Here is a 22,936-nt window from a genome sequence, read left to right on the forward strand (position 1 = left end):
TTTGTCCACCCCGAGACTGGGTGACAAAGGTGCCCAGGAACTGGGCGACATTTGGCACCCTAAAAAGAGGGGCGGGCGACAAAGGCGCCCAGTTTCTGGGCACCCTACATTTAGAGTGTAGTGACTGACTTTAAAGATGTTCCAACGTCGGGACCCCGTGCAATGCGTTAGCATTGGCATTTTCGAATTTCACGGCGTTTTGATTTCTCTTTATCGGCGACTTTAAATTTTGACGGGTGGCACGATGGGACCATGCCGTTGCCATGGAGATTGTTTTTTCATGTTTTAACCATTTGCTTAGAACACAGACGATTTCTTGTTACTTTGATGAGCCAGGAGGTTTAGGTTTGAGGAGTGGCACGTTTTTTATTTGAACCATTTTTTCATATCATGAACGGTTCTCGTTTTCGATTGTTGCAAATTTATGTTTTTCGCGTTTACGGAAAATTTCCACGATGAATTTTCGAAAAAATTTGGAATTTTCGTTTTTTTCATGGTTGAAATAGTTTAGCGTTGTTTATTTGAAAATCGAAGAGGGGGGGGGGAAGGAATCCACGGACCTCGGACAATAGGGGTTCTTGTGAACCCCTAAAAATGGCACTTTTGGCCCTACAGGGTCCAAACCATGGATCGCCCAGGATGCGGCTATCTCGCGATGGGTGCGGAATATGTCCCTTTATTTCCCTGCAAAGTCTAGGCGATGTGGCTTAACATCTTGGTTAAGCCCGGGCACTTGTTTTAACGCTAAAAAAAGTGCAAAACACTAAAAATTGGATTTCAGGGTTTATTGTTTGCACAAAGGTCCCAGATCTTAACATAAACGGAAAGGGCTCAAAAAATGCAATTTTTTGGTATACATAACTTTGTGATCGGACGAAAAATGTTGCCAGGGCGAAACTTTACACATTTCAGCAAAAGCTCAAAAACACTAAAAAGTAATCTTTACGAGAATATGTATTGCCTGTGGATCCAATATGATCATACTTGTTCGAAAGATCTTAAAAAAATGCAACGGGAAGTCTCGTCCAAAATTGTACTAGACATGTCGTGTGCTAGAACGGGAGAGACTTCGGGCCACACACCTGCCCCGATGCCTGTGAGAAGCGGACAGCCAGGACGTGGTACAGCCCGGTGCTGGAGATGGATGCGACCAGCTGGAGGTTGAGGAACTCAGAGTACCCGATGCAGCACTGGACGCTGACGATGGTGAAGGCGAGCGCCAGCAAGGGTTCGGCGAGGCCGGTGGGAGTGGGCCACACGGCCGGCACGGGCTTGAGGGTGGCTGCGTGCGGCAGCGTCACAGACACAGCGGCCAGCCCCGCGTAAACCTTCATTCCCCAGAACCACGCGCGGGCAGAGCGTACCGTACGAGACAGCGCCTCCTGTGCGCAGGGCAGGCTCTATACATACTCTCCTTAAATCGGCATTTTATCATTTTACATCCGCGTTTCTGCACTTCAAGTGTAATTCGCTAGCTGTACAGAATTGTCAAGACGAAATAAATAATAACGATTTCAATGCAAGTAAAAACTGTCGTAACAGACTTTGGGATGCTATGCGGGTTGAGGGGGTGGCAACGGCAAAGGGAGAGCTTGAAGCGATGCTCACGCCGCCGTCAGTACAGACGTTGCGTTAGGGTGGCCCACTTTTTTTAGAGGTTTCAAAAATTGAGGAGCGCCGTCCAGATTCTGAAAAAAGGTGTAAAATCATGAATTTTGATACAAATATCTTTATATTTGGACCATTTTTAGGGGTCCATCAACGCACCTGAACTTTAAAGAAAAATGAAAATGGACTGGTTTACTAAATTCGATGCTGTTTCGAGAGTCTTTGACCGATTTCCAATTGCAAAACGGCGAGCTTTTCAAAAAAGTGCATTCTACTCGATAATGAACATTACATGACGATCCGACGCATTGCCTATTTTCCAGGGGCGTATAATCCCGTTTTTAGCCCCTAAATGCAACATGTCCTTGCTTTTCGAAAGTGTTTGAGTCGTTCGATCGGATTGCTTGGGGCACCATTCGACGCACCTGATCAAAACCTTTCAAAAAAATCTCATTCAACGAACGTTAATGAAAGCAGATGATACTCGTTTGGTTTTCTTTCGATGATATTTGTTTGGTATTGTCGTGTGTGCTAGTTGTAGCAGTGTGCTCTCATGTCTGTTTTGTATTTAAAACTGCAAATAAGAGTGAGAACATGTATGAACAAAAATTATATTCCTTAGGATGTGTCATTGTAGAAATATTAAAAGTATTTACATTGCCCCTTCTCCTTCGCCTCGTGAGGAAGGCGGGGTAACACGACGGTTCACACAAATTTTTTCACACATTGAAGTTTCGCCTAATGTAATTTCGCTTAAACAGTTTCACACAAATTTTTTCACACAAATTTCTTTTTACCTACAATGCCAGTTTACACACATGTATTTCGAAGGGTTTCAAGGGGCACGAGGCCACTAGCCACCAACGCCACAAGCCATCAAGACTACTACTAAGACAACTTATTCGATTCGAAACGTCAGGGGTAATTCGATTCGGGGACGGATATCTTTGCTTCGACCCGGAATATTAGGAATTTTGAAACGTAGACGTTGGTTGGGTGATTCCGTGCGTAGGGGGTCATTTCAGGTCACCGGGGCCTTGCGCCTGAACAAAGGTTGATTTCGTAGCTTGGGCAATTCAAATTTGTTTTACTAAACGAAGACCATGTCCTCATGTGGATAAGACAATCTAACTTTTGTTTTTCTAGGTTTCGTAAGCTGCTAAAGTGTCGTTTTGTAAGTTCCGTCATGGTCACCAACACCTATAAGACAACATTGTCATGCTGTAGCATATGACTCAGCCACATCAAAAGAAAACTGGTTATTTCACTCTCTTCCCTGACTTATTCTTCACAAAATTACGGAAGGTAACCTTTGTATCATCACTTGTTAAACCCGAAACCGCCTATGGGAAAATGTCCACCGTGTGACCATGTGACCTATGCTGCTTTCACAACTGACGGTCTACTGGGGTTCCTTTTCATTTTAGAAACTCGCGACCACTTGGGATCGAAAGAACATAAGAAACGCTTCCAGAAGCCCGTGCCCGCGGGACCTGGGTCGGTCAAACGACGCTTCCAGGCCGTCAGAATTGTTCAAAACGGTAAGGGTGTAAAAATAGATGTAAATTCCGTTTTGGGCCGTAGCTCCTCCACCTGAGGGAGAAAATTCCCACAACCTTCGCTGAAAAACGCAATTTGGGATGCTCAAAATGACACCGTCAACAATTTTTACCTATCTTGTAACCCAGCGGGTCAGGAGACTAAACACTTCGCTTTGTAAATTCCGTAATCTGTACATTCCGTCATTATTTCTGTAAATTCCGCCGTATTTCATAGGGGTGAAATTAAAAGTCAACTTGTAGTGCTGCCACGCTCAGAGGGGTACTGTGGGGTACTATGTATGCCATCTACATCAAATTTAGCCCCTAAAGTTGAACTTTAAAAAAAAACATTTGGTACATCCAAAATGACCCTCTACGCACGGAATCACCCGGTTCCTCTTCGAATCGGTTGCTCGGGACCGGTTGAAAGACGCACGCACAGAGCTAAGCGTTGTTTTTATATTGAAACAAGATCAGATTTTTTTTAAAAATCCTGCTCTTTGTTCTTTCTTTATACAGAAAATGTGTTTTGAAACACACCATTTTTGGGATTTTTTTTCTTAGTTTCAGTTCGGGTTCGATTCGATTCTTAATCTTTAAACTTCGGATCGATTTAATAAGACAACTTATTCGATTCGAAACTTCTTATTTAGATTCAAATCTAATTTGATTCGAAATGAAAATCCTTGATTCGCACATCCTTACCGTCTTCCCTGTAGTCTTCGTACTCTAGGGCTGCCATCTGGAGAGTCAATTGGCAAGGAACTGCTAATAAATAGGTTCACACAAAAATTGTGTGAACAATGTGTAAACCGTTGTAAATGTGAAATGGTACTTTGTGTGAAAAAAATTGTGTGAAACCGTCTATGTGAAATAACATTAGGCAAAACTTCAGTATGTTAAAAAGTTTGTGTGAACCGTCGTAGAACCGGAAGGCGGTGCCTCTTCGTCCGCATGGGTCTGACGGCGCTGTACCGGGGGAGTGAGTGGCCAGTGAGCAGGCCGTCGCGCGCGAGGAGGGGTGCCATTGTCGATGTTTCGCGCAGACTGCGAGCCATGCCTCACTCATCATCCCACCCCGGCTGCCAGCCCCTATTATTGTTAGAATTCACACTTTGGTTTCTGGACTCTTGAGTAAAAGCTAGCTGACACCTCTATGTGTCTTGTATTGTTCTAGGTAGCAATAAAGGTAGCAGTAAAGGTATCGTCTGCTAAAAATTTCTCGTGCGTCAAAATCGGTTGGGTTGCCTTCTGTACAGGAGCAAAAAACCACTGAAATTCGCTAGAAATATGCACTTTTGTGATACATAATATCTTGTTTGGCCTCGCGTCGGATTTTTTGTGGTGCCATTTGACGCACCTGGTGAATAACTTTGGATTACCGCTTCAGGTGTGGAAATCCGTTGGGTTGCCTATCCTACAGACGAATTAAACGACATTCGACATTTTTTGCTTGTAGGGTAGGGTGGTGGTCCAAAAAAAAAATGAAGTTGCTCGGATCGTCCAACGCCGCCCGGATTTGGATTCTACATCGAAAAAAATTCAATACGTGTATTTTCCTTTTTCGAAAAAATGATTTTTAGGACCTCCTCAAAGCCCTCAAAGTTTTTAACAGTGCTATTAATAGGAAAAAATCGTAACTTGGTCATTTTTTGACCGATTTTCAAAAACGATACGGGTATTTGTTCGTTTTTGAATGCTCATTACGAAAAAAAATATGCCTAACCCTCTTTTTGGTTTGCCTAACTTTCAGGGGCAAAAAATGACTAAATTTCGGCCCAAATTGGCAATAGTTTCAGTTTGTAGGCCGCTACAGCCACTCCAAGTCCACCCTATCAGCATGGCGGGGTGCCCCCACCACAAGGCAAGCCCCATGAACAAAAATGAGATGCCGAGTGCAATTTGCCTACCTCACAGGGGCATCAAATTGTGGATTTTTTTCGAAAATCTATTAATAGTGGTGTCTCTTGGGGCCTCTGGGCACTCAGATGGGCACCCTTTCACCCGGTTCGGTACCCGCACTACGTGATATGAACAAACAATAGGAATGGACGTTGCTGACGCGAGAAACCGCAACCACGCAAGGCCACAAGAAAAGCCATCAAAATGAAGGAATTTTCTAAAGTTTCACGTTTTTCTGGTCCTGAGAGGTAGGCATGGGGTGCTCAACAGTCAATTCCTATTGTTTGTTCTTATCACGTAGTGCGGGTACCGAACCGGGTGAAAGGGTGCCCATCTGATTGCCCAGAGGCCCCAAGAGACACCACTATTAATAGATTTTTGAAAAAATCCACAATTTGATGCCCCTGTGAGGTAGGCAAATTGCACTAGGCATCTCATTTTTGTTCATGGGGCTTGCCTAGTGGTAGGGGCACCCCGCCATGCTGACAGGGTGGACTTGGAGTGGCTGTAGCGGCCTACAAACTAAAACTATTGCCAATTTGGGCCGAAATTTAGTCATTTTTTGCCCCTGAAAGTTAGGCAAACCAAAAAGAGGGTTGGGCATATTTTTTTTCGTAATAAGCATTCAAAAACGAACAAATACCCGTATCGTTTTTGAAAATCGGTCAAAAAATGACCAAGTTACGATTTTTTCCTATTAATAGCACTGTTAAAAACTTTGAGGGCTTTGAGGACGTCCTAAAAATCATTTTTTCGAAAAAGGAAAATACACGTATTTCATTTTTTTCGATGTAGAATCCAAATCCGGGCGGCGTTGGACGATCCGAGCAACTTCATTTTTTTTGGACCACCCTATTGTAGGGTCGGCAACCTATCGGATTTTGACGTCTGCGACGGTTATCGAAAGTCCAGTCGCGTCAAATGGCACCACAAATAATCCGACCCGATGCTAAACTAGATATAATGTATCACAAAAAAGTGCATTTTTTCAGCGAATTACAGTAGTTTTTTGCTCCTGTGCAGTACACTGTTAGAAAAAAAGTCCGTAAATTTACGGAGAAAGTTACTCTAATTTTGGGAATGGAGGCTCCGTAAATTTTCCATATTTTTACGGAGATTTTCCGTATTTTTACGGAGATGAACCGTATTTTTGCAGAAGAAAACGCATTTTAACGGTTTATTTCTCTCCTTTTACCTACGATGATAATACAAACAGTGCCCTTTTAGACGATAGTGATATTCTCCAAAACTGTTTGAAGATCCACTTGACCACATGCCATTTGGATCGGAGAAATGGACGGAAACCCAAAGGCGAGGTCGCTTTAGGAAAGGCGCATTCTTGGAACACCTAACCAGTTGCTCACCCGATCCATCGATAACGTGAATTAGTCTGTTCTCTTTGATAAGTAAGGCTTCTATTTCATTTATATCCATAACTTCCATATTTTTACGGAGAAAATCCATAATTCACAAAAACGGAGATCTCCGTTAAAAAAAATGGACAGTCTCCGTTAAATTTCCGTATTTTTACGGAGTTTTCTGTCAGTGTAGGGAACCCAACCGATTTTAACGCCCGAGTCATTTTTTGAAAGGTTTTGATCAGGCGCGTCGGATGGCGCCCCAAGCAATCTGATCGGACGACTCAAAAACCTTTAAAACGAAGGAACATGTTGCATTTAGGGGTTAAAAACGGGATTATACGCCCCTGGAAAATAGGCAAGTCGTTGGATCGTCACCGCGAACTCGAATTTAAAAAAGATTGTATTTAGCCTTTATTTATAGTTTATTAATAGTTTATTAAAATGGCTGTATAAGAGTCCATTTTATTCATCCTTATCAAACAAATTGAGGATTTTATTTAGTACTTATTAAATGCTTATTAAGTCCGTATAAAGGGACAACTTAAAGATATTTAGTTTTAATAAGCATCACCTGTAAAAGAAAGAAGTGCTCGGAAAAAATATATAAAAAGTGAATAAGGAAAACGTCAGCCTAAATACAGTTTTTATGTAACCCTTATTAAAACCAAATATAAATCCTTATTAGTTTTACAAGAATGAATAAAATGGAACCATATACAGCCATTTTTAATAAACCTTTAATGAACTTTTTATAAACTATAAATTAAGGCCAAATATTGCTTTATGCAAATCAAGTTGGCGCTCCAAGACAGCGCTCCTTAATTTTTGAAACTTTTTAAAAAAAGTGGGCCACCCTAGGTTGCGTACTTGTTCGTAATTATGAGCAAATTTTTTTAAGAAAAGCCACCCCTTACATTGATGTCTTCCGATCCTTATGATTTTTTGTGGGTGAGTTCTCTTCATATAAAGTAAAAATCGGCCAAGTTTGGTTTCGCCAAAAAATAATTTTGTTGTAGTGCATTTTGTGTGTTTTGCCTATTTTGCAGGCATTTTGGGTATTTTGTCCTACAAGCACAGTGTTCGTCCGAATGACTTAAACATTTTTATCTGTATGAAGAATTGAACAAGGAACCAGAATATGCCCTCAGATTAACTCCACGACTATGAGTTTTTGAGATATTTGCAAAAGAATCGAAACATTACAACAATTCAAACAGTTTTTGAGGAAAAAATTTTTTTTCGACTTTTCGAAACTTGCATGTTGTAGAAAATGGCCCGCTGAATCTAATGAGCACACGCTCTCGTCTGTAGCTCAAATGGTCTTAGCGCTGCACAGTGCGGCGAAATCGAATAAAGGTGGCCAAAATTCATTTTTCCAAAGTTTTCTTTTAGCTTTTTTGATCCATGGTGGTCGAAGTACAGTGTCTGGGCTACATATTACTGTGCAAAATAGCCCCCGACTGAGCGGTAGGGGTGGTCGAAAGAACACTTTTTTCGAAATCTCTAAAGTTAGATGACGCATTTTGTAGCATTTTTTCTGTTGATTCTGAATATTAGGGTGGGTCGAAAATTCTAGAATTAAACGGCGTATGGTTTTGTTTGCAGTTGACCATATAAGAAAAGAGATCCCTTAATGCTGGGGTCTGGTGACGTCACCTTCCATCTCTTTGGAGGCTCCAAACTTGGGTCTAATAGTAAAAAATGGCACTTTTGGCCCTACAGGGACCAAACCACGCATCGCCCAGGATGCGGTTATCTCGCGATGGGTGCGAAATATGTTCCTTTATATCCCTGCAAAGTCTGGGCGATGTGGCTTAACATCTTGGTTAAGCCCGGGCTTTTGTTTTGACGCTTAAACAAAGTTGCAAAACACTAAAAATTGGATTTAAGGGTCTTTTGTTTGCTGAAAGGTCTGGCCAAGACGCGGTCTTGCGTAAACCTACCTTGTTTTAGATCTTTCGAACAGTATCATCATATTGGATTCACAGGCAATACATATTCTCGTAAATATCACTTTTTAGTGTTTTTGAGCTTTTGCTGAAATGTGTAAAGTTTCGCCCTGGCAACAATTTTCGTCCGATCACAAAGTTATATATACCAAAAAATTGCATTTTTTGAGCCCTTTCTATGCATCTAAAGATATGGGACCTTTGAGTAAACAATAGACCCTTAAGTCCAATTTTTAGTGTTTTGCAACTTCGTTTTAGCGTTAAAACTAGTGCCCGGGCTTAACCAAGATGTTTGGCCACATCGCCCAGACTTTGCAGGGATATAAAGGAACATATTCCGCACCCATCGCGAGATAGCCGCATCCTGGACGATGCCTGGTTTGGTCCCTGTAGGGCCAAAAGTGCCATTTTTAACTATTAGACCCATGTTTGGAGCCTCCAAAGAGATGAAAGGTGACGTCACCAGACCCCAGCATTGTGGGATCTCTTTTCTTATATGGTCAACTGCAAACAAAACCATACGCCGTTTAATTCTGGGATTTTCGACCCACCCTACTGAATATGTACTTGATTTTGAGAAAAGAGTAAAACTAAGGGCGCTACCAGCCTTTAAAGTTTCGAAAAATTGCGAAAAATTCAAATTGAAGCGCCTTTAATTTTTCTCCGTTTGCAAATCACAGTACATTTTTGGAATCGGCAGAGAGAATGCAACAAAATGCGCCATCTAACACTTGCATAGCGTTGGCAGAATGGATATTTTGGAAAGAGTACGCTCTTAAGGGAAGGGGTGGTCAAAAACACGATTTTCGGCAAAATATCCATTTTGCAAAAGTTAGATGGAGCACCTAGTTGCATTCTCACTGCCGATTCCGAAAATGTACTGTGATTTCCATACGGAGAAAAATTAAAGGCGCTACAATTTGAATTTTTCTCAATTTTTCAAAACTTAAAAGGCTGGTAGCGCCCTCAGTTTTACTCTTTTCTCAAAACCAAGTACATATTCGGAATCAGCAGAAAAAATGCCACAAAATGCGCCATCTAACTTTTGAGATTTTGAAAAAAGTGTCCTTTCGACCACCCCTACTGAGCGTGGGTTCCGAGATATGATGCTTCAAAACTACCGGTTCCGCCGCGACTCGTCATGGCGCGCCGAGCGAGCGTATGCTTTGGCTGTTTTCAAGCGTCTCTTATTTGTTGTGCGAGTGATATTTCATTGAACCCTGACCATGAGGCGATAGCTCTAGCCTTCTTCTTTCGAACAGTACCCGTGGATTTATCATTTCGCTGATAGTTTATGAATATTATCGATTTTTCCTAACCACTTAACCTTGTGAGACGCTTTAACCTATTAGCAGATTTTAAATTGAGATGCAAAACGATTGACAAACATTGACGTGCCATGCGACATTGGGAATGAAAGTTTGGACCTTCCTCTATGCAGTCGCGAAGAGTTTTCTATCCCGTTTTTTGGCAAAACGCCTTTATTTCTACGGCAATTTGACCGGCTCGTCATATTTACAGCCTTGTGGACGAGTCCGACGTGTCCTAAATGAACTCTGGTATCTCCACCAGACTGATAGAACCATCGTATCTCCCGGACGCCAGTAGAACTACCGTACTCGTCCGGCACCCATAGAAAAGACGTAATTCGGGAGATCTGGCAAGACTATTGTATCGCTTTTTCGGACTGTTTTTAAGAGATTGAATTGAAAGGTTAAGTGTCACAAAAATTCGGAAAATGAAATGAGTTTGATGTCATTGTCAACCTATAATATCCCCTTTCATTTTCCAAAATTATAAGACACATTTAACCTTTCAAATCAGTCTCCTTGAAACACGCCCAAAAAGCGATACAATAGTCTTGCCAGATCTCTCGAATTACGTCTTTTCTATGGGCGCCGGCCGAGTACGGTAGTTCTACTGGCGCACAGTGGGCGGAAAGACCACTTTTGACGGGAAAAAGTCATTACAACTAAATTACTTGTCCGAAAAACATCCATTCATCCGTATTCTATGTTTTTGGGGTCGCTGATTCTAAATCTGATCATATTTCGAACTTTCAGGGGCGGATCCGGAGATATAAAGGGGGGAAGATTTTAATTTTGGAGCAATCCGCGCTAAAACTCCGTACTCGGGGTTTTGGGGGTCGCTGATTCCAAATCTGGTCATGTCTTGCATTTTTCTAGGGCAGATCCAGTGATACAAGGGGGGTAAATTTTATTTTTCAAGCATACCGGGTAAACACGTCCCATATCGTTTTTTAAGGGTTACTGATCCTAAATCTAGCCATGTTTCGAACTTTGCAGGGGCAGATTCAGTGATTCAAGGTGGGTGACTTTAATTTTTCAAGGTTTAAGGGGGTCATCATCATCATCCTGATTCAAAATCTGGCCATTTTTCGATTTTTCTATGGACGGATAGTATAAATTTACTGTATAATTTACTAAATCAACAGCGTAGGCCCCCTATTGTGGCAACAGTTTTTATTGCGTTACTTCTTCTACTTCTAATACAAGGCAACGACATGTTACAGGCCAAGCTACAGCACTGATCGACTCCGAACGTGTCATTGGTCCAGTTGTGTCGCCCCGATTCCGAATATACCCATATTTGCTGTCCTAAGTCGACAACACTGAAAAATCATTGTACAAGGGGAGGGGGAGGGCAGGGGGAGGGGGGAACTGGGAGTGAACGGGAGGGGGAGGGGAAAGGGAGGGGGCCGGAGGCGGGAGGGGCATGCCCTGAGACGACCTATGCGATTGACATGCGTCGGGACCCGTTTTTTCGTACGCACGCTCACACAAATCGAGCAATAAACTTCGGAAGGGCAGCTATGGGCAGCTGATTCTTTTTCCCTCCGAAACAGCACTCTTTGCGGCCCCAAATGAACCTAGAGCGAGCGCGGGGCAACTTGAGGCTTTTTATGCCGCCCAAGGGAACTTTGGAATTTTGTGTTTTTGTGACATGCAAATTTCAAACGGCCGTAGTTTTGTCAAATATACTCGAAATTACAATCCAAGGTCAGTTTTGGAATCCTCATGAGTTGCTCTTTAAAAAAACATCCGGGTTGTAAAATTAGATCTAAAACTGACTCAGTAAACGCAGCGTATTTATGCGCTTTTTGTTGCGTTATTTCTAAGCGAATAGATACATGTGACTTTCAAGCCTTCTATGAGAAAAACGAAAAGGCGCATGATAAAAACAAAGGCAGATTTGGATTCGGCACACTTTTTTGAGCTGCGAAAGTTTATTGATTGGAATGTACATAAGGGTTGCGGAACCCGACTTTTTCCCGTCAAAAGTGGTCTTTCCGCCCACTGTGTGGCGTCCTGGAGATACGATGGTTCTATCAGTCTGGTGGAGATACCAGAGTTCAATTTAGTACTCTGTTAAGTCTGCTCACCCATTTTTGACCAAGGCTCTGTTTTCAAGTGGGAACTAATGGCGTGTAAATAAGTTTTTGAACTTTTTTTGACATTTTTGCTAGATGCACTACCCTGCACATTAAAATACGGAAGCAGATCGATAGAGCGTCTCAGGCCGAATCGATCGGTACCAATATGATAGCGATAGCGCAACCCAGTCGGTGACAATTGAATTAGATGTCAGATTTTGCTCCGCCAGCGCACAGTGGGACGAAACCCGAAAAAAGTGGCGATAATTCTGCGATGCTCCGATCGTCTCCAAAGTCACTACCCGGGGGTTTTGGGGTATGAGAAACTCGAATCCGTCAAATTTTAATGCCGAAAACAGACGCCAGGGGCAGATCCAGCATTCCAGGAGGGGGTGAACCCTTCGGAGTGCACGGAACGATGCTAAAATCGCTACACGGGGGTATTTGGGGATGAGAAACTCGTTTCCGTCAACGTCGAAAGGCGGAAACGAACGCCAGGGGCGGATCCAGCAATCAAGGAAAGGGTTAAACTGGATCCGCCCCTCGTGTTCGTTTCCGGCTTTCGAGGTTAACAGGAACGAATTTCTCATCTCCAAACACCTCGGTGTAGAGATTTTGGCATCGTTCCGTGGGCTGCGAACTGATAACCCCCTCCTTGAATGCTGGATCTGCCCCTGGCGTTCATTTCCGGCTTTCGACGTTGACCGGAACGAGTTTCTCATCCCCAAAAACCCCCGGGTAGCGATTTTGGAGACGATCGGAGCATCACAGAATTTTTGCCACTTTTTTCGGGTTTCGTCTAGAACGCAAATTTGGAGGCGATTTTCTCAAAACGCGAAACATTCCGAAACATTCGGTGGCATGGAGTCCATAGTGGACTGGCTGCCCTATCACCGACAAGTCACAGACCCGTTCGCAAATGTTCGCAACTCAACTTATCGCACTGTAAAAATCGTTCAGACGCCAATTTTGCAGCAATTTTAACAGCAATGGATTTTTATCCGGGTGACCCAAGAGTAAATCTGACTGCTAAATAACATTGGTGAGGCTGTCAGCTTTCCAAAAACATGAAATTTGACACCTTTATCTTGAATAGGGCAGCCACCAGAGCGAACACTATACACCTATTGTAATAAGTGAACGAAAAGCTGAAAATACGTCATCTTTGGCGCTCCGCTGTGGCTCGCTCGGGTCATACATTGTGAAATTGATAAGTGTCACGCATAGCCAAGGCCTTTCCAATAAACATCGACGAGTTTGTTGGACCCTGCCGTTCAATTTTCAAAATGCTACTTCTCGCCGCTTTTTACGCATTTCGTCCCACTGTGCAGCGCCAGCCCACTGTGCACTGGGCGCTGGGCTCTTCCAAAGATAAGCATTTTTTCGTTTTCGACTAAAAACGTAATTTTCTAGCAGGAATTTCCACTCGGCACAAAGTAGTCCGGAGGTTAGTAGGAGCTACCTTGCAAAATTTGATACCGGAATACCACTTCGTACAGTTGTTGTTCGCTGAGTGACAGCGAAGCCCGTTACTCCAGTGGGATTAAAAAACTTTTTCTGTCTGTCTGTGTGTGTGCGTGTGTGTGCGCACTACTTCTCCTGAACGGCTCGGCCGATCTGGGTAAGATTTTGCAGGCTTATTAGGTATGTCCTTGGCTCACCACACGCGAAATTTCATTATTCTAGCTTACGTGGCTTTCAATTTTTATAGCCGAAAAGCACCGAAAAAATGGCGAAAAATCGAGTTTTTAGCAGGCAGATCATTTCTGCCTCGAAGGGAGGGGGGTCTGGGGGGCGGTGCCCCCCAGCCACGATAAGTTGAAAAGTTACAAGGGTCAAGGTCGTGTTATCTGTAGGTGAAGCAACTCTATCTAGAATGAAGGGGGGTCTGGGGTAGCCCCCGAGCATGCAATAAATAAGAAGCAATCGACGATGGGCAAGCGAATGCCTGCTGAAGGCAGGCTAGCGCCGCAGGCCAAGGTAGGTACGCCTGCCGTGGATTGGAGGAACAGGCGCAGCGAGACATCGCGAAGCCTGTTACGACAAGACGTGGTCTGGCGTAAAGCTACCTTGTACTACGGTACCTCCTATCGCTCATCGTCATAGGAAACCCTGCAGAGATAAGCGGTTATTGATAGGAGGTACCGACTAAACCTTAGGATCATTTTAAGAGGTGGAGCCCAGGTGGTCCCCCTGCAGAGCGGCGAAACAGGCCTTTGCCTATGTTTCGGGGGCATAAATAAAAATATGCCCAAATTGACATTTGTTGACAGGCCAGTGACCTAAATTTTAGCATTTTGTAGTTCTTAAATTGTCTAACGTTAGTTTGGTCTAGTTGTTGCCGTATATCAAAGCCACAAAAGAAAATTGCCTCTATTCTAGGGGCAATACAACGTATTTACGAAAATAAGGTAACACAAGGGGTCATTCCATGGGGGCTTGACAAACATTTGCAAGTAATCTCTCCGATTTTGATGAAACTTTGCGAGCTTGTTAGCTATGGTCTGAAACCCCCGAACCCCAATTGCAAAAAATTCCGATTTTTAAAATAGTTTTGGCTTGCGTTTTCGCTGCAGACCTTTTTTAAAAACGCTGAAGTTTCTTCAAAAATGAAGCTACAGTAGCTCATTCTGGGCGCATTCGAAATGTATTGAATTGGACTTTAAGCCTATTGCAACATTTTGAATACAATTTTCTCAAAAGTAGTATTTTTGATTTTGTTTTCTTTTTTCAAATGTTATTGTCCATTCTTAAGTCTAGCAACCCTCAAAATTTGGTTGGAAAAAATTCAAAAACAAGGAAGAAAATCGGTTTTTAGTGTTGCGATTCAGCAAATTTTCGCTAGTTGGAGTGGAATGGAGAGGAGCATGATGCATTTTTGAGACCGTAGGTTCTCGATCTTCAACTTCTACAGGGTGAGTTTTCTCGATGAGTCAATAATTTGTAGGTAGCTTAGGCATCCCGAGGGGATCATTTTTCACGAATAAACTAGTGGGCGCAAACGTCTAGTTTCTAAGATAATAAGTGTTTTGTAATTTACCTTCGCGCCTGCGAGGTAGGCAACTGCTGCCACTGAGGGTGGCGGGTCCTCATGAGTGGGTGTCAACTCAATTTTTACTTATACTCTGCTGTTGGAGTCGTTGTGAATCCACTCGAACCTCTGTCAAATCAAAACGACAAGTTGCGTAACTTGCGCCAACTTTGATCATTTTCATGACGTTTTTGTCATTAAAATTTTCATTACATTCGTTCATTACACTCTAATGAAAATTTTAATAACATATATGTTATGAAAACTTTAATTACATTGTAATGATTATAGCTTCACTACCATGTAATGAAAATGTAATTGGGTCATTCCATAGGGGTTCGACATATTTTTGCAAGTGACCTCTCCGATTTCGATGAAACTTTGCGAGCTGGTTGGCTATGGTCTGAAACCCCCGAAAACCAATTTTGAGCAACAAATAAAGATTTTTGAAAAAGTTATGGCTTGCGTTAGAAATTTTGATTTTCGCTGCATACCTTTTTTGAAAACGCTGTAGTTTCTTCAAAAATGAAGAAACAGAGCTCATACTGAGCGCATTTGAAAGGTATTGAATTGGACTTTAAGCCTATTGCAACATTTAGACAAATTTTCTCAAATTTGACAAAATTTGAACAAAGTCAAAATTTTGAACACAATTTTCTCAATAGTAGACTTTTTGATTATTTTTCTTTTTTCATATGTTATAGTCTATACTTTAGTCTAGCAACCCTCAAAATTTGGTTGGAAAATATTCATAAACAAGGAAGAAAAACGGTTTTTAGTGTTGCGATTCGGCAAATTTTCGCTAGTTGGAGTGGTGTGGACAGGAGCATGATGCATTTTTGAGACCGCAGGTTCTCGATCTTTAACTTCTTGTGTCACTCGGAACAAATTTTCGGGGTTCTGGACCTAAAATTTAGATCAATTTTCGTTTTCGAAATTCCCCGGGGCGGATTAAGAGGGGTGACTTTTCAAAAATCAGGATTTTTGGATGTTGCTTTGCAAGCTTGTTGGCTATGGTCTGAAACCCCCAAAAACCAATTTTGAGCAAAAGATACCGATTTTTGAAAAAGTTATGGCTTGCGTTAGAAATTTTGATTTTCGTTGCAGACCTTTTTTGAAAACGCTGTAGTTTCTTCAAAAATAAGGCTACAGAGTTCATTCTGGGCGCATTCGAAAGGTTTTAAATTGGGCTTTCAGCCTTTTGCAACATTTTGAGAAATATTTTCGAATTTGACAAAATTCGAATAAAGTTAAATGTTTGAACACAATTTTCTCAAAAGAAGTATTTTTGATTTTCTTTTCTTCTTTCAAATGTTATAGTCCATACTTTAGTCTAGCAACCCTCAAAATTTGGTTGGAAAAAATTCATAAACAAGGAAGAAAAACGGTTTTTAGTGTTGCGATTCGGCAAATTTTCGCTAGTTGGAGTGATGAGAGGAGCATGATGCAGTTTTTAGACCGCAGGTCCCGATCTTGAACTTTTAGTGTCACTCGGAACAGTTATTTGGGGTGCTGAACCTAAAAATCAGATTAATTTTCGTTTTCGAAATTCCCAGGGGCGGATCAAGAGGGGTGACTTTTCAAAAATTAGGATTTTCGGATGTTGCAACGTGATTTTTATGTTTTTTTAGGGGCGGAAATAACGAATCTTGAACGATGTTAAATGCAAGGTAGCTTGTAAGCTGTAGCTGTAGTAACGCTGATCTAACGTATTTTCAAAACATAAAAATGTGCAAATAGATGATCCAAAAGCCCCCAAATGTGAACGTCTTTGGCCCATTGCAAAAAGTAAAGCTAGTGTAGTTACCTACACCCCTGTAAACATAAGAATCAACATGCGACATCCAAGCATCTCGAATTCGGAAATGCCACCCCCATTGACGCACCCCGTTATTCAGATTACCAGGGGCGGGTGGCCGGTTGGGGTGGCCCGTTGCCCAGAAACGTGACATCACGTTGAAAGGAACGTGACAAAATGTCACGGCCGCAAAATAAGCTTATTCTCATTCAAACGAATGTGACACAATGCTCAAATGAACGTGACATTTTGTCACATTCGTTTCAATGTGATGTCATGTTCCTGGAATGAGAGTGTAGTGTTGCTGCCTATACCCCTTTAATTACCGTTTAAACATAAGAGTCGACATGCGACATCCAAACATCCTGAATTTGTAAAGGTCGACCCTCTTGCTTCGCCCCTAGGAATTTCAACAAAGAGGTGGGCCGAAGGAAGTGACTTATCCGAATTTGGATGTTTTGACAATACGTTGGATCAGCATTCGAGCTAATTTCCATTCAGGATAGTTCAATATTAGTTGTCTCTGCCCCCAAAAATGTGAGAAACGATATGCAAAATCCAAAGGTACTGATTTTTGAAAAGTCAACCCTCTTGATCCGCCCCTGGTGAGCTCAATAACGGGGTGCGTGAATGAAGGTGACTTTTCCAAATTCAAGATGTTTGACTGTCGCATGTTATTTTTTATGTTTACAGGGATGTAGGTAACTACACTGGCTTAACATTTTGCAATGGGCCAATGATGTTCACATTTGGGGACTTTTTGATAATCTATTTGAACATTTTTATGTTTCGACGATACGTAAGATCAGCTTTAGAGCTAACTTGCATTCAACATCGTTCAAAATTCTTTATCTCCGCCCCTGAAAACAGAACTCGCGTAGCAACATCCAAAAATCCTGATTTTTGAAAAGTCACCCCTCTTAATCCGCCCCGGGGAATTTCGAAAACGAAAATTGATCTAAATTTTAGGTCCAAAACCCCGAAAATTTGTTCCGAGTGACACAAGAAGTTAAAGATCGAGAACCTGCGGTCTCAAAAATGCATCATGCTCCTGTCCACACCACTCCAACTAGCGAAAATTTGCCGAATCGCAACACTAAAAACCGTTTTTCTTCCTTGTTTATGAATTTTTTCCAACCAAATTTTGAGGGTTGCTAGACTAAAGTATGGACTATAACATTTGAAAGAAGAAAAGAAAATCAAAAATACTTCTTTTGAGAAAATTGTGTTCAAACATTTAACTTTATTCGAATTTTGTCAAATTCGAAAATATTTCTCAAAATGTTGCAAAAGGCTGAAAGCCCAATTTAAAACCTTTCGAATGCGCCCAGAATGAACTCTGTAGCCTTATTTTTGAAGAAACTACAGCGTTTTCAAAAAAGGTCTGCAACGAAAATCAAAATTTCTAACGCAAGCCATAACTTTTTCAAAAATCTTTATTTGTTGCTCAAAATTGGTTTTTGGGGGTTTCAGACCATAGCCAACAAGCTTGAAAAGTTTCATCGAATTCAAAGAGATCACATGCAAAAGTATGTCGAACCCCCATGGAAGGACCCCAAGTCGTTTGATCGATGCATGCGAGTTCCTGGGCATTAATTTAGATTCGAAAACGTATTTTAACATCCCATTTGTCAGTACGTGTTAAAGGGTTGAAGGCCTAACCTTCTGATTAACTGTCTCGCCACCCGGGATACGCCGGAAGTCATAGGTGTAATCTAGATTGCTTCTGGATCTTTGTGGCCGTTGTGGAAGCACAATGGACATCAGTGGCCCTTGTGGACCCCTTGTACCGAGGGGGAAACGACTGAGAAATTTTGTGTACAAAGATAGAGATAACCCCGGATAACCCGCGGATTACCTCCGGATTACATAGAAAAATTTCCAGGATTACCATTGGATTACGTCAGATTACCTCAGAACTTCCCCGAATTACCCCGGATTACCTCTGAATTTCACCGGATTACTTCGAAATTTCTGGTTATCCGGATAGCGGATAACCAATTTGCTGTACATTGGATAACCGAGGTCGTTTTCCCCTCGCCTTGTACGCTGTTTGGTGACCGTCCTCGGTCACCTTGGATGCAGGGTGATTCCTTGCGTAGGGGGTCATTTCAGGTCACCGGGGCCTTGCACCTGAACTGAGGTCGATTTGGTAGCTGGGGAAATTCAAATTTGTTTAACTAGACGAAGACCATGTCGTCATGTGGATAAGTCGATCTAACTTTTGTTTAAAGTGTCGTTTTGTAAGTTCCGTCATGGTCACCAACACCTATAAGACAACATTGCCATGCTGTAGTATATGATTCAGCCACATCAAAAGAAAACTGGCTATTTCACTCTCTTTCCTGACTTATTCTTCACAAGATTACTGAAGGTGACCTTCGTATCATCACTTGTTGAACCCGAAACAGCCCTTGGGAAAATGTCCACCGTGTGACCATGTGACCTATGCTGTTTACACAAATGACGGTCTACTGGGGTTCCTTTTCGTTTTGGAACCTCGCGACCACTTGGGATCGAAAAAACATAAAAAAACGCTTCTAGAAGCCCGTGCCCACGGGACCTGGGGTAGGGTGGTCCAAAAAAAAGTGAAGTTGCTCGGATCGTCCAACGCCGCCTGGATTTGGATTCTACATAAAAAAATATGAAATACGTGTTTTTTCCATTTTTGAAAAAAGGATTTTTAGGACCTCCGCAGAGCCCTCAAAGTTTTTAACAGTGCTATTAATAGGAAAAAATCGTAACTTGTTCATTTTTTGACCGATTTTCAAAAACGAAACGGGGATTTGTTCTTTTTTGAATGCTTATTACGAAAACAAATATGCCTAACCCTCTTTTTGGTTTGCCTAACTTTCAGGGGCAAAAAATGACTAAATTTCAGCCCAAATTGGCAATTGTTTCGGATTGTAGGCCGCTTCAGCCACTCCAAGTCCACCCTGTCAGCATGGCGGGGTGCCCCCACGACAAGGCAAGCCCCATGAACAGAATTGGGATGCCGGGTGCAATTTGCCTACCTCCCAGGGGCATTAAATTGTGGATTTTTTCGAAAATCTATCAATAGTGATGTCTCTTGGGGCCCCTGGAGACTCAGATGGACACCCTTTCACACGGTTCGGTACCCGCACTACGTAAAAAGAACAATCAATAAGAATGGACTGTTGAGCACCTCTTGCTTACCTCTCGGGACCAGAAAAACGTAAAAATTTAGAAAATTCCTTCATTTTGATGGCTTTCTTTGTGGCCTTGCGTGGTTTGCGGTCCCTCGCGTCAGCAACGTCCATAACGTTCATATCATTTAGTGTGGGTATCAAACCGTGTGAAGGTTTGTCCATCTGAGTGCCCAGAGGCCCCAAGAGACATCACTATTGATAGATTTTCGAAAAAATCCACAATGTGATGCCCCTGGGAGGTAGGCAAATTGCACTCGGCATCCCATTTCTGTTCATGGGGCTTGCCTTGTGGTGGGGGCACCCCGCCATGCTGACAGGGTGGACTTGGAGTGGCTGTAGCGGCCTACAAACTGAAACTATTGCCAATTTGGGCCGAAATTTAGTCATTTTTTGCCCCTGAAAGTTAGACAAACCAAAAAGAGGGTTAGGCATATTTTTTTTTCGGAATAAGCATTCAAAAACGAACAAATCCCCGTTTCGTTTTTGAAAATCGGTCAAAAAATGACTAAGTTACGAGTTTTTCCTATTTATAGCACTGCCAAAAACTTTGAGGGCTCTGCGGAGGTCCTAAAAATCATTTTTTCAAAAAAGGAAAAAACACGTATTTCATATTTTTCGATGTAGAATCCAAATCCGGGCGGCGTTGGACGATCCGAGCAACTTCACTTTTTTTTGGACCACCCTAACCTGGGGCGGTCAAACGACGCTTCCAGGCCGTCAGAATTGTTCAAAACGGACTCACTGAAAACGTGATGGTCGGACACATGGTCAAAATTATGGCGTGACAACAAGTCCACAGTGGCGCGAAACGCCAAAAAATGCGACATCGTGCGACTTAGAATTATTTTCCGATCTGTCTGCTTTTTTCACCGCACATGATCATTTTATGATGTTCTCCAGCAAAAGAAATGATTTCCTAGTAATGGCTGGGCATAGGGTAAACTATACAGTTACCGTCAGTTTAAGAGCATCGCTTTCTTTTCAAGGGCCTCTAGGGTAGGTTATGACACTTAGACCCGCGCGACTTGTTCCAGACACCTCAGAGAGATCTAGACAACGAAGTGGCTGACAAAGATTTCACTAAAAACTTTTTGTGGCGCTCTTATTTAACCCGAGAAAAAGGTTACCAAAAACACAGTAGTCGGCAGCCAAAATACAGTTATCGGCACCCTTTATGACAATATTCGGCACCCCTTGTTAAACAGGCAAAACATGACCGAAAGTGACGAAAATTTCTAACAGTCGTCACAGACACTCTATATCACCCCTTGACATGTCACGAACCCACTCTCTCTTCTGTTATGCCTCTTGCGCCCTTCAGTTTAGACTCACGGACAACTAACACCCTGAGCTGCGAAAAAACAACCTCTCAAAGCGCCGAGGAGGACATTTCGTAAATCACGTAGATCACTGGGAAATAGTGGTCCGATTTCATACAAATTTGGCAGGGGTCTTCCTACGGTCATAAAGCATCAGAATATTAACTCCCGGACGACGCCTGAAACACCAGTGAAGTTTGAGGCTACCCTGACGATAACTGTGTTTGAGGTGATTTCTCTGGTGCAGTTATCGGCACCCCCCGAATGAGGGCAAGCAAGACGAATGCAAGCACAGTATGCCATCTTCAATAGATGGGGAGAAGGAACCTGGCAAGAAGAATAGTTTTTCCCGGCCCACTTTCACGAATTTAACGAAAGATTGAACCCCTGTTCCTAGCATGGAAGATAAGATCGGGCGGCCGAAGCAGCTTCATTCTGCACTTGACAAGAAACATGGCTCTGTTGGCCGACATGCTCAGTCAAACGCGATGCTCTCTCGGTCCTGCATGATCAAAAGGTGTCTCTAGCGACCAGCATTGGCCGCATCACCAACGGACGCGTTCTTGCAGAGCAGGACCCAATTATTCGCCGAGATGACGATAACTGTACCCCTGCCGATAACTGTAGTTTACCCTTTAGAGCTAAAAAGCGCGAAAAACATGAAAATGTTGTACCAAAATCTGCCATTTTTTACACGTTTTTTGCCTGTAAAACCGACATTTTTTCGAACGAGCAACTTTTCTCAACAGATTCTGAAAACCAAGGACAAGGCCTACAACTTTTGTTCTGGTCTTAACGTTGTAGCGAGGTCGGCCATTCGACCTTTTTGGCCTCAAAGGTTTTTCTTTCGCAAATTTAATTGGAAAATTATTCCTATTTTGACAAATTTTGTTATTTTTGTGCCCCTGAGGTCTGTGTTGCCTCGTTTCATCTATTTCCGGTTCTTATAAACTTGATTGGATGAATTGGAACTTGTTGGGATGTAAAACGGACCGCAGGGGCTCAAAAATAACAAAATTTGTCTAAAAAGCAATAATTTTCCAATTAAATTTACGAAAGAAAAACCTTTGAGGCCAAAAAAGTCGAATGGCCGACCTCGCTACAGCGTTAAGACCATAGCAAAAGTAGTTGGCCTTGTCCTTGGCTTTCAGAATCTGTTGAGAAAAGTTGCCCGTTCGAAAAAATGTCGGTTTTACGGGCAAAAAACGTGTAAAAATGGCAGATTTTGGTACAACATTTTCATGTTTTTCGCGATTTTTAGCTCTATATGCCCAGCCATTACTAGAAAATCATTTATTTTGCTAGAGAACATCATAAAATGACCATATGCAGTGAAAACAGCAGACAGATCGGAAAATTATTTTAAGTCGCACGATGTCGAATTTTTTGGCGTTTTGCGCCACTGTGCGTAGCCTACCAAGGAGCAACATTCACCATACACTTCCCGCCAGAGTACAGCACAAAAACAACTCCGCAATTGTTGCACCAAACATGGCGAGTGAGTCAAGATCTGCAAATAAACAATTTAAGAAATAGCAATGTGCTAAAAATTAGGCCACTAGCCCGTCAAGAAACATCAATTTGGGCATATTTTCAGTTATGCCCCCGAAATATAGACAATCACCTGTACCGCCACTCTGCAGGGGGGACCACCTGGGCTCCACCTCTTAAAATGATCCTAAGGTTTAGCACAACAACTGTACCAAGTGGTATTCCGGTATCACATTTTGCAAGGTAGTTCCCACTAACCTCCAGACTACTTTGTGCCAAGTAGAAATTCCTGCTTAAAAATTTCGCTTTTAGTAGAAAACGAAAAAATGATCAATTTTGGAGGAGCAAAGCGCCTAGACCGTTTGAGGTAAA

General features: G+C 42.3%; 1 protein-coding gene across 1 annotated transcript in view; it reads left to right on the forward strand.

The window, feature by feature from the left end:
• LOC117650730 overlaps positions 1–22,936 on the forward strand; it is a 225,683-nt gene that overhangs the window by 164,692 nt on the left and 38,055 nt on the right. The window lies entirely within an intron of this gene.

Source organism: Thrips palmi, unplaced genomic scaffold, assembly GCF_012932325.1.
Source record: "Thrips palmi isolate BJ-2018 unplaced genomic scaffold, TpBJ-2018v1 HiC_scaffold_5, whole genome shotgun sequence".
NCBI classification, from domain to species: domain Eukaryota; kingdom Metazoa; phylum Arthropoda; class Insecta; order Thysanoptera; family Thripidae; genus Thrips; species Thrips palmi.